This window comes from Hippopotamus amphibius, chromosome 3, assembly GCF_030028045.1.
Source record: "Hippopotamus amphibius kiboko isolate mHipAmp2 chromosome 3, mHipAmp2.hap2, whole genome shotgun sequence".
Taxonomy (NCBI): domain Eukaryota; kingdom Metazoa; phylum Chordata; class Mammalia; order Artiodactyla; family Hippopotamidae; genus Hippopotamus; species Hippopotamus amphibius.
In genome coordinates this window covers 25,876,931-25,890,274 of record NC_080188.1, presented here as the reverse complement: position 1 = coordinate 25,890,274, position 13,344 = coordinate 25,876,931, and the positions used below count along the sequence as shown (strand labels likewise).

Genomic DNA, 13,344 nt, shown 5'->3' with positions numbered 1-13,344 from the left:
TACTATTGTATTGGTCAGAGCTGTCACAGCCCCATCCAGATTCAAAGAGAGGAAACACAGAACTTTTCTCTCAGTGAGAGGAATGGCAAAGTATTTGAGGACATGTTTTAAAAAGCACCATACCACCCATTTCCTTCTTTTTATTTTTAATACTTTTTCTTTATTTAAAAGTAATATTAAATAATAGCAAAACTTTAAAACATCTCATGGTTCTATCACCTCATTAAAGTTATTTTCATTTGACCAGGTTAATTTGTAGGGAAAAAAATGCAATTTCATTTTTTTGCCTATTTGTCTATTATTATTTTTTCCCAGCTTTGCTACTTACTGTGTCAATTTATAAACTTCTCTGGGCCACAGTTTCCTCATCTGTGAAATGAGGGAAATAATAGTCCCTACCTCACAGGGTTGGTGCAGGCATTAAGTGAGATAGTCTATGTAATGCCTTAAGAACCATGCTTGACACCAATTAGTAAGACATCAATAAAGGTAAATTTTTCCTTTAAAAATATTATTACTAAAAACATGCATTCTGACTTTTCCCTTAGCATTAGGGCATGAATATTTTTGCATTTTGCTAGCGCTATTTTTATCTGCTTCCACACTCTCCTTTACTTTCTCATCATCCTCAAGGTCACCCCTAGCGATTGTTCCTCCAGAGCTATAAACACATATTTTTCACAGGGTGTCATTTATTTTTACAATTTGAAATCACAGTCTATTCTTTTTATGTAAGTTGCTTTTATCACGTGGCAGTATATCATGGACGTCCCCTCCAAGTCAGTTGATATAGCTCTAGCTCATTCTTTTTCAAAGCTAGATGATATTCCATCATAGAGATTCACCATAACTTTTTCTCAGTTGATGGACATTCACGGTAGTTCCAGTTTGCTATCACTTTCACAACACTGCAATACATCTTCTTATGAAAAGCTACTGACCTATTGGTACTCTTGTTTCTACAGGATAGAGTCCCAGAACATATATTCATCTCCAGGTGGGGGTGAAAGAAATGAATCCACGTTTCCTCCCTTGGAATGCTAACCTAGTGAGGCGATAGACATTTAGACAAATAATCAGAATAAAATATGAGAAGTGATTATCAAATGGAAATGTGTATATCTAGCTGTTTGATTGCTCTTTTTGGGAATATATATTGTTAAAAATCAAACCAGAACCTCCTCTTGAGACCTTTTAATGTGTAAGAATGACCCCAAATGATTGGAAGAGTCTGTGTAGTATGTCAGGAAGTACACTGCAGTGTTATTGCTTTGGAAGGGGCCAGATGTTTCCAGATGTCTTTTCCAGTTCTGATTTATAACTCCATGATAAACAGAAGATTGTACTAGCAAGAGTACATTTATCAAAAGACGATTACCTAAATGAATCCAACAGTTCTTTAAGGGAATAACACCTTTTATATGCTAGTTCCCCCAGTTCATGTGCCACTTTCGTCATTTCCACATGTGGTATCCAAGTTTCCTCTTTCACTGACAGATCTGTGAAGTTAAGGAGAAACCTTGCAGTAGAGAAGGAATATGTGTTTGTAATTAAGGAAATGGATATTCTGTCAAAGGCCCTGGTAAAATTTCATGGAACACTAAACTTCACAGAACCGTCAAGTGGGGCCTGGCCTATCCATAAGAAGTTAGAAATTGCCCAACTTCAAACAAGTCTTTGCTTGAATGTGTGCTAATAATTTTTGATTCTATTTTACAGTCTCTCCAGTGGCCCTGAAAGCTTTTGAGAACCTCTAATTATAAGCCTTACTCTCTGTAGGAGCCATCAATTGCTGCAATTAATGGGATTTACTTCATATCCTGATTCCACACTTTGGCAAGGCCCAGTGTGACCCATCTGTAGGTCTTTTCAAGCTTGTCTCTTTTAATTATATTCATGGAAAAAAAAAGGACCTCTCTTGTTCCTGTATGGAGAGGTATTTAAAAATGCCAAAGGAAAATTAAAAACATGAGGTATTAAGTTGAATAATGAAGTCCCAGATGCCATAGTAACAATTCAGCTTCCACAATTCTAAGGAAGAAACACTGAGTTTCAGGGGTAATTTAACAAGCAATTTTCTTGCCTTCTTCCACCTCCAAAAGACTTAAGGATGAGGGTTGGGGGGGGATGAATTGAGAGATTGGGATTGCCACATATACATTACTAATAAGAAAAAAAAAAACCAAATTGTACACGCTAAATATATGCAGTTTATTGTATCTTAACTGTATCTCAATAAAAGTTCTTAAAAAAAAAAAAAGAGAGACTTAAGGATAAACCTCCTAGGCTGGCACACAGCTGGTAATTGTCAGAGTGTCTGACTCCTCTCCAGAAAACCTGCGTTAAAAAACGATCCTTTTACCATATGATCACAACCCTTAACCCTGCCAGGTCACCCATGTGTTGATTTCTACCACACCAGCTCTTTACTCCAACAGGACTTGTGTCTGCTTGTCTGCACGTCTCCTCCTATTATCTCAGTCCATCTCCTCATCTCTTTCCTTTCCCCAGATCAACTAGTGTACTGGGATCATCACTTCAGTCCTCCCACCAGGACCTTCAACTCCTTTGCCCCTAGATCTTTCTGCCATACACACCAGGCAGACCTCCAACTAAGAGTCAATAGGAATAGCATATTTTCAATCCCACATTCATGCTCTTTAGAACCGAGGAGAACATTACCCAAGGATGCAGATGAGCATCATGGCTGACTTTCAGCATCCATCAGACCCTTAACATTACTCAGTAATCTTTTCACCTGTTTCTGGACAGCTCCTTTTCTCATTCCCCACAGAACCAAACCATTGGGCTTACCCACCTGTACTGATATAACAGTCTTTTCATACAGTCAGGAAAAGAAGTGAGAGGTTTGGTCTGACGTTTTATTACTGAGCCCACGTCTCCTCATGGTTACGTCTTTATCTTCCAGGTACGTATAAATCATGCCAGTCATTCTCCATTTGTTCTTTCCATTCTGTCACCTTGAGAGACTTGATCCATTCCCATCAAGTACTAATGTCGACTAAAACAGGAATTCTCCATCTTGCATCCATACCTCCCCTGGAGTGCTGTTTTCCAGCATCATCGAAGAATGAGCAAGTGTGGTGACCCTGACCTGACTCTATGCTCCCCACTGCCCTGACGCCTAAGGAGGCATTCTATGCATCCTCCCTGCTCCAGTGGAAAATGTCTGAGTCTAGGATGTAGCCAACATTTGGTCTAAACTTTGGCCCATTCCCCATAGTTTCTGGGGCTCGCAGAAACTGGGAGTCCTTCCCCTTTCAGGCTTTGTAGTTACTTACTTGTGTCTTCTAGTCTTGCAACTACCTATCCACATACTCTGCACTTGCACCTGAACAGCTGGCCATCGCTGGAGAATATCACACACCCAACTGTTAACTGAGCTCATGTCAAATATGTGATCACGAATCTCAGATGAGCATCTAACGATATGGCACCCATCCAATATATGTTCACAGTAGAGCCACTTTTCCATCCTCAACTTTTTGACATCTTTTCCTCTCTCCCCTAATCTCCTTCACCCTCCACTGGTCTCACCTCATTCTTCATGAAGAAAATAGGCATTATTATATCTTTTGCCTTGTTGCACCCCTAACTCGTTACCTGTACCTGTGGCCACGTTCCCTCCTTTCCCTTGAGTTATGGTGGAGGATGTGTCTTGCTCCCATTTAAGGAAAACCATGTTTCCATTCATCTTTCCAAAGACTTATTTTTGAAATGATCATTTCTATTTTTCATCAGTTTCTCCCTTTTCACTTGCTTATTCCCTTCAGCAAACACGCTTTAGTGTCACCAACTTAAACCCCCTTCCCTTGACTTCACATCCCTCTGCACCTATTGCCCCATTTTGGCTAGTATTCACAGTAAAACTCCTAAAAGCATGTCCTACAGTCACTGTCTTCACTTTAACACTTCCTGTATTCCCCTCAGACCACTCCAGTTGGGCTGTTATCAAGGCCACTACAGAAATGGGACTTAGCAAATCTTTAGTGACTTCCATCTTGCCAAATCCAATGGTGAATTTTCAGTTTCCAAATCACTGGAACCCTCCTCAGTATTTGATTACTACATCCTTCTTGAAATACTTTCTTCACTTTTCTTTTTTGTTTTTTTTCCAGATGTTTTGAAGGTTTTTTTATTTTTTTTTATTTTTTATTTTTTGGGGGGTACACCAAGTTCAATCATGTTTTTTTTTTCTTTTCGTTTTTTAATTATTTTTTGGGGGGGGGGTACACCAGGTTCAATCATCTGTTTTTATACACATATCCCCGTATTCCCTCCCTTCCTTGACTCCCCCCCCTCGAGTCCCCCCCACCCTCCCCACCCCAGTCCTCTAAGGCATCTTCCATCCTCGAGTTGGACTCCCTTTGTTATACAACAACTTCCCACTGACTATTTTACAGTTGGTAGTATATATATGTCTGCGCTACTCTCTCGCTTCATCTCAGTTTCCCCTTCACCCCCCGCCCCCTCCCATACCTCGAGTTCTCCAGTCCATTCTCTGTATCTACATCCTTGTTCTTGTCACTGAGTTCATCAGCACCATTTTTAGATTCCGTATATGTGAGTTAGCATACAATATTTGTCCTTCTCTTTCTGACTTACTTCACTCTGTATGACAGATTGTAGTTCTATCCACCTCATTACATATAGCTCCATCTCATCCCTTTTTAGAGCTGAGTAATATTCCATTGTATATATATGCCACATCTTCTGTATCCATTCATTTGTTGATGGGCATTTCGGTTGCTTCCATGTCCTGGCTATTGTAAATAGTGCTGCAATAAACATGATGGTACAAGTTTCTTTTGGGATTATGGTTTTCTTTGGGTATATGCCCAGGAGTGGGATTACTGGATCATATGGTAGTTCTATTTGTAGTTTTTTAAGGAACCTCCAAATTGTTTTCCATAGTGGCTGTACCAACTTACAGTCCCACCAACAGTGCAGGAAAGTTCCCTTTTCTCCACACCTTCTCCAACATCTGTGGTTTCCAGATTTTGTGATGATGGCCATTCTGACTGGTGTGAGGTGATACCTCATTGTGGCTTTGACTTGCATTTCTCTGATGATGAGTGATGTTGAGCATCTTTTCATGTGTATGTTGGCCATCTGTATGTCTTCTTTGGAGAAATGTCTATTTAGGTCTTCTGCCCATTTGTGGATTGGGTTATTTGCTTTTTTGGTATGAAGCTGCATGAGCTGCTTGTATATTTTGGAGGTTAATCCTTTGTCCGTTGTTTCATAGGCAATTATTTTTTCCCATTCTGAGGGTTGCCTTTTAGTCTTGTTTATGGTTTCTTTCACTGTGCAAAAGCTTTTAAGTTTCATGAGGTCCCATTTGTTTATTCTTGATTTTATTTCCATGATTCTAGGAGGTGGGTCCAAAAGGATCTTGCTTTGATGTATGTCATAAAGTGTTCTGCCTATGTTTTCCTCTAGGAGTTTTATAGTGTCTGGCCTTACATGTAGGTCTTTAATCCATTTGGAGTTTATTTTTGTGTATGGTGTTAGGAAGTGTTCTAATTTCATTCTTTTACATGTTGCTGTCCAATTTTCTCAGCACCACTTATTGAAGAGGCTGTCTTTTTTCCATTGTATACTCGTGCCTCCTTTGTCAAAGATAAGATGCCCATATGTGTTTGGGCTTACCTCTGAGTTCTCTATTCTATTCCATTGATCTTCCTTTCTATTTTTGTGCCAGTACCATACTGTCTTGATCACTATGGCCTTGTAGTATAGTTAGAAGTCAGGAAGCCTGATTCCACCAACTCCATTTTTCCTTCTCAAGATTGCTTTGGCTATTCGGGGTCTTTTGCATTTCCATATAAATCGTAAGATTTCTTGTGAAAAATGCCATTGGTAATTTGATTGGGTTTGCATTGAATCTGTAAATTGCTTTGGGTAGTACAGTCATTTTCACGATGTTGATTCTTCCAATCCAGGAACATGGTATGTCCCTCCATCTGTTTGTGTTGTCTTTGATTTCTTTCATCAATGTCTTAAAGTTTTCTGCATACAGATCTTTTGCCTCCTTAGGCAGGTTTATTCCTAGGTATTTTATTCTTTTGGTTGCAATGGTGAATGGGAGAGTTTCCTTAATTTCTCTTTCTGCTCTGTATAGGAATGCAAGAGATTTCTGTGCATTAATTTTGTATCCTGCTACTTTACTAAACACATCAATTAGTGCTAGCAGTTTTCTGGTAGAGTCTTTAGGGTTTTCTATATATAATATCATGTCATCTGCAAAGAGGGACAATTTTACTTCTTTTCCAACTTGGATTCCTTTTATTTCTTTTTCTCTGATTGCTGTGGCTAAAACTTCCAAAACTATGTTGAATAATAGTGGTGAGAGTGGACACCCTTGTCTTGTTCCTGTTCTTAGAGGGAATTCTTCCAGTTTTTCCCCATTGAGAACAACGTTGGCTTTTGGTTTCTCATATATGGCTTTTATTATGTTGAGGTAATTTCCTTCCATGCCCATTTTCTGGAGAGCTTTTATCATAAATGGATGTTGAACTTTGTCAAAAGCTTTTTCTGCATCTATTGAGATGATCATATGGTTTTTATCCTTCAAGTTGTTGATATGATGTATCACGTTGATTGATTTGCTTATATTGAAGAATCCTTGCATCCCAGGGATAAACCCCACTTGATCATGATGTATGATTTTTTAAATGTGCTGTTGGAGTCTGTTAGCTAGTATTTTGTGGAGGATTTTTGCATCTATATTCATCAGTGATATTGGTCTGTAGTTTTCTTTTTTGTGTGACATCTTTGCCTGGTTTTGGTATCAGGGTGATGGTAGCCTCGTAGAATGAGTTTGGGAGTGTTCTGCCTTCTGCAATATTTTGGAAGAGTTTGAGAAGGATAGGTGTTAGCTCTTCTCGAAATGTTTAATAGAATTCGCCCGTGAACCCATCTGGTCCTGGGCTTTTGTGTGTTGGGAGATTTTTAATCACTGTCTCAATTTCCGTACTTGTGATTGGTCTGTTCATGGTTTCTATTTCTTCCTGGTTCAGTCTTGGAAGATTGTATTTTTCTAAGAATGTATCCATTTCTTCCAGGTTATCCAATTTATTGGCATCTAGTTGCTTGTAGTAGTCTCTCATGATGTTTTGTATTTCTGAGGTGTCCGTTGTGACTTCTCCTTTTTCATTTCTAATTCTGTTGATTTGCATCTTCTCCCTTTTTTTCTTGATGAGTCTGGCTAATGGTTTATCAATTTTGTTAATCTTCTCAAAGAACCAGCTTTTAGTTTTATTTATTTTTGCTATGGTTTCCTTCCTTTCTTTTTCATTTATTTCTGCTCTGATCTTTATGATTTCTTTCCTTCTGCTCACTTTGGGGTTTCTTTGTTCTTCTTTCTCTAGTTGTTTGAGGTGTAAGGTTAGGTTGTTTATTCGATCATTTTCTTGTTTCTTAAGGTAGGACTGTATTGCTATAAACTTCCCTCTTAGAACTGCTTTTGCTGTGTCCCATAGGTTTTGGGTTGTTGTGTTTTCGTTGTCATTTCTTCACTTTTCTTTTAAAGTAACAACAACAACAGAAGTTTTACATCACTGCCCTACCTTTCTCTTTCTTTTTCTGTAGCTTCTCCTTTATCAGGCCACTGGATGTTTTAGTTCTCCAGGTGTGTTATGGACTGCACCTTTGTGTCCCCCTAATTTCCGCATGTTGAATATCTAAGCCCCAACAGGGTGGTCTGAGGAGGTGGGGCCCCTAGGAGGTGGTTAGGTCATGAGGGTGAAACCCCATGATGGGATGAATGTCCTTATGAAGAAAGAAAGAGAGCTAGCCCTTTCTCCCTCTGCCATATAAAGATACAGCAAGAAGACCACCATCTATAAATGAGGAAGAGGGTCTTCACCAGAACCTGACCATGCTAGTGCCTTAATCTTGGACTTCTAGCCTCAGTAATTGTGAGAAATAACTTTGTATTGTTTAGGCCACCCAGTCTATGGTAATTTGTTATAGCAGCCTGTGCTAAGATAAGGGCTCAATTTTTTACTTTCTTATCTGTCTAGTCATCTAATAATATGGTTTCAAATGCTTGTTTATATTTGAACAAATATGAATATGAAGTATTGATATGAATATTGAATATGAATATCAAGTATTTGTTCATGACTTCCAAATTTATATCTCTAGCACAGCTCAGATTTCCTCCCAACCCACCGTCACTACCCACCAACATATAACACATGTAAATGCTTAGATGAAGTGTCCATTTGAATGTGTAATAAACATTTTACTTTACATGGCCAGAACAAAACTTGATTCCTCCTCTCTCCCACTGAGCAAGTAATTGTACGCTTCACAAACATTCCCCATCTCAGTAAAAGGCATCATTATCTATTGGTTTGCTAATTCACCAAACCTGAGAGTCATCCTTAATTCCTCTCATGTTACTCTAGCAGTAAGTTCTGTAGGATCTTCTTCCAAAACATAGCTTGTGCCCAACCACCTCTCATCATCTTTGTGCTATAATCCTAACCCAAGCCACCATCATATGAGGTCTGGATTATTGTATTAGCTTCCTAGGGCAGCCATAACAAGGTACCACAAATTGGGTGACTTCAACAACAGAAGTTTGTTGTCTTACAGTTCTGGAGGCTAGAAGTCTGAGATCAAGGTATTGGGATGGTTGTTCCTTCTGAGGGCTGTGAGAGAGAATGCCTCTCGCCTAGCTTCTGGTGTTTTGCTGGCAATCTTTGGCATTCCTTGGCCTATAGAAACGTAACTCTGATCTTTGCCTTCATCTTCACCCTTTGTGTGCGTGCCTGTCTCCAAGTTTCCCTTATTATAAGGATACCCAGTCATATTGGATGAGGGATCACCATACTGGCCTCATTTTAAGTTGATTACCTCTGGTTAGAACTTATCTCCAAATAAGATCATGTTCTGATGTACTGGAGATTAGGATTTCAATATATGAATTTTACGGGGGGACGCAATCAATGCTTAACAACTTTTAAAAGTTTCTTATCTGTTTTTTTTAGACTATTCTCTTGTTCCCCTGCCTATTCTACACACAGTGAGATAGTGATCTTTGTAAAATGTGAGTCATATCATGTCACCACCTCTGTTTAAAACTGTACATCAGCTTCTCATTGCAACAAGAATAAGATTTATTATCATAGTCTTTAAATATCTAGTCCTACCTCCTTGTATCTCCCCCTAGTCTCCTATTACTCCTTGGGCTCCAGACATCTAGCCTTTCTGTTCCTGAAATCCCCCAAGCTCATTCCTGCCTCAGAACCTTTGCACTTGCTGCTTCTGCAGTTTGGAACACTCCTGTAGAGTCATAAAATTGCCTCCTTCCCCTCATTCAAGTCTCAACTTAAGTGTCACTTTGTCAAAGGCCTTCCCTAACCATCCTAGCTAAAATGACCCCCCCCATCAGTCATCTCTCTATCACATTACCCTATTTTTTTTCACTGCTAATTACTAGAGATTATTTGTATGTGTATGTATATATATATATATATATTTGGCTATTTAACCCTTTAGGATGAAAGCTCTATAAGGGCATGAACCCTGTCTGTCTTCCTTACCTTTGTGTTTTCATTTCTTTCAGCAAGGAATATAGCAACCAATCAAATATTTGTTAACTGACTAACCAGCCTCTTCTTGGTGTTAGTAATCACATCTGTAGTTCTTTTAATAGTTAGGAACTAGAAATGTTGACTCATCTGCAGAAGGTCAGTGATCTTTTACTGACTCCTCCCATATCTTAGACCAGACATCAACTCAACATTTCACTGTGTATATAAGCACTTATAAGTTTTATCACATGGACAATGAATCTTCTGGATGTTGTCTGAGACCATTCTCCTTGAATGGAGATATTAGAAGTAAAGTTCAAATAGTTCTGCTTTGTCATAGCTGACTACTAATATTAAATTATTTGCCCCAAATAGAAGTCTTCTTTTCTTGTTCTTCCCACACATTATTTTGCTGAGAAGGCATTTTTATTTTTCCTGCTTTTTCTATTGACTGATTGATTGATTGAAGTATGGGAAATTCCCTGGTAGTCCAGTGGTTACCGGGGGCCCAGGTTTGATCACTGGTTGGGGAACTAAGATCCTGCAAGCCACGCAGCATGGCCACAAAAAAAAAATTATTGAAGTATAGTTGATTTACAATGTTTTGTTAGTTTCAGGTGTACAGCAAAGTGATTTAGTGATATATATATATATATATATATATATATATATATAATTTTTTTTCAGATTCTTTTACCTTATAGGTTAGTACAAAATATTGAGTATAGTTCCCTGTGCTATACAGTAGTCCTTGTTGGTTATCTATTTTATATATAATACTGTGTATATGTTAATCCTGAACTCCTAATTTATTCCTTCCCCCTTTCTCCTTTGGTAACCATGAGTTTGTTTTCTATGTCTGTGTGTCTATTTCTGTTTTGCACATAAGTTCATTTGTATCATTTTTTTTTTAGATTCCACATATAAGTGATATCATATGATACTTGTCTTTTTCTGTCTGACAACTTTGCTTAGGATGACAATTTCTTGGTCCATCTATGTTGCTGCAAATGACATAATTTCATTCTTTTTTGTGGCTGAGTAATATTCCATTGTATATATATATGTGTGTATTCCATTGTGTGTGTATATACATACGCACACACACACACACGCAGAATTTGGAACTCAAATTCTTCCATCTCTGTTGAGCTGTATTTGCTTTAAGAGTCTCTGGACATATTGTCCTATCTTTTTTCCCCAAACATTCTTAAATCTAATTCTCGAAGGTCTAGGATATATATGTGACTATCCCATTTTATTGCTTTTTTTGGACCCTGGGATAATAGAATTGCTCACTTTCTGTAATTTCATCACTGATGGCTAGCTGCCCATCATATATGGGGGGTACATTCAGGAAAGAGAAGGTATCTTCCTTCTATCTGCCCTCCTATCACTCACCGGTCAGTCTCCACTCATCCTGCATGTTTTCCCCACTGTGGCCAATACCTGATTCCTGTGTTGATGCCTGTGGACCCTCTTCTTTGTCTCAAAGCAGTTTAGTATAAGGATGGTGGTTAGGGGTTTAAAGGACTAGCTTTCTGGTCTTTTGCCATCACTTAGTGTCTCTGTGACTTTAGGTGACTCACTCATCTGCTCTGAGTCACTGCTTTCCCTTCTTTAAAATGGAATAACCATTCCTATTTACACCTCATAATTGGTGAGAAGATGATTAAATTGGTATGTAGAAATACTTGGAAATTACAGAGATTTTATACTAAAAGAAGAATTCAGCTCTGATCTCTTTTGCTTGTTAGATACGTTTAAAAACTTTTGCCAACAGTTCAAACTGTGTGTACTTTACACAAAATCCAGAACTTTCGCTTCCCTGAAACAATAACAAAGTCAGTTCACACTGTATATCCAATACAACAGCCATCAGCAGGAGCTGAGAGGCAGATGGCCCTCGAGATGGGCAAGTCTTGTGGTCTGACACCTTATTGACTCATACTGGGCCCCTTTATGCATTTACTTTGTGGTCTTCCTGTTCTAAAACCAGTTCACTGTGTGTGTTAGAGAGAATTCTTCAGAAATACCAAGGGCAGATGCGATATTAAAAGTAAGAGGTTCCTAAGATTTATAGAACAGCAATGATGCTTTTACATGATATTTCTTTACTTGGTGCAGATATGGTAAATTTCACTTGGCTGTGCTATTTCTGGAGTAAGTTTTGTAAAATAGAGTGATTTCTATCACAGGTGTTAATTATAAATATTAATTTTATTTTCTGAAAAAGGATTAATAGTAAATATAAGTTATTTGAAGTAAAATCAGAAAGGGTGAAAAGGAAAATTTTGTGCTGTTAAGAAAAGATAAAGACAGAAGAAAATCTCTAAACCTGGCCAGCTGAATTAAATGAAAATGTGGCAAATTTATGTCTAAACTAGAGTTGAGTGTGGCAAATTGCAAACTGAAACTGGTTATTGTGTTCAGAGACATTGTGCCTTCAATTCTATATAAACTCCCCTGGATGTCATAATGCATCTGAGGTGTATAAGTAGATGTATTTTCTCTCTAGAGTGATAATTGAAGAATCAGAAGGTGAAATCACATTATCTCAATGTTATCTATAATGTAAATTTATCATTAAAACAGGAGTATAAACATGAAGAAAACTAAATGTGAATTTCTGGTGATGAAATACTCTCTAGTGCAAGAATGAAAGGAGAAAAAGGTCTCTTACATCTTCCTCAGCTACTTTTATTGTTATTTTTGGATTTTTCACCTGGCTTCACCTTGCCTGCTTCCTCACTCTCAGAGCTTGAGGATCTTTGCACAACCTTCTTTAAGGATGTACCAGTTCTCCTTGCTGTTGCTTCGAAGTCTGACAGCACTGAGAAAAAAATCCCCTCGATGCTAAGGATTTTCAGCTGCTATACTTGGCTTTTTATCTTGGTAGTCCAATTTAACTCTTCACTAAAATGGCCACATGAACATAGCTTGTTCCTATGTGTTTCTCTACTGGGTACTTTTACTGAAACTAGATTCATGTGGCCTTCATATAGCCCTAAGTCTTCTTTCCTCTTTTTGCTTTTCTACCCAGATGGGGGTGACTCATTCTTTCTAGCACATGCTTAATATACCACATATCTCCCTCACTTCACATACCCCTTTTGAACAACATGGTATTGGTTTTCCTGGTTTTTGCCAGACTTGGAAAAAAGATTTAAAGAGACTTCATTTCCCCCCTTATACTCATAACAAGAAAGAAAATAGAACAGTTTCCTTACTGATTATAAAAATTATGTGAATTTCCTGGGTTTTTTTTTTTGTTTTTTGTTTTTTTGCTTTTGGTGGATATTAATGCTATAAGGACAGTAGCTTGTGTCACAAGAGGCTACTGAGTACATGTTAATAACATTTACCAATTTTACTCATACTTATGGTTTACTGTTAGAATTAGATTAACCCCAGTATAGTAATTAAGTCTGAAAAGTTTTCACTCTTTCATTTTGTTAAAAGTAATTTGCAGTGTTCAACTGTTTGTCATACTGCTTGTGATTTAAGCAGATAGATGAGCATTTTTTTTGTAACCAAAATTTAGTAGCTCTGATTCAAGGCAAGAAACTATTAAATAGGTAGACATTTGAAATCAAATAATTATTGATTTCAAATGTCTTAAACAATAGAATCTCAAGTGAGTATTGAATTTCTCAGATGGTTATGCACTTCCCCTTCTAGACTAAACAATGGAACAGGGAGAGGGAAGAAGGGAGGGAGGGAAAGAAGGAAGAAAGGAAGAAGAAGGAGGGAGGAAGGGAAGGGAAAGGGAAAA

At 38.0% G+C, this 13,344-nt stretch overlaps 1 protein-coding gene across 1 annotated transcript in view; it reads left to right on the top strand.

Annotated features, from left to right (window-relative positions):
- The window catches only part of CORIN (corin, serine peptidase), a 205,138-nt gene that overhangs the window by 170,423 nt on the left and 21,371 nt on the right, over positions 1-13,344 (top strand). The gene's annotated exons all lie outside the window — the stretch shown is intronic.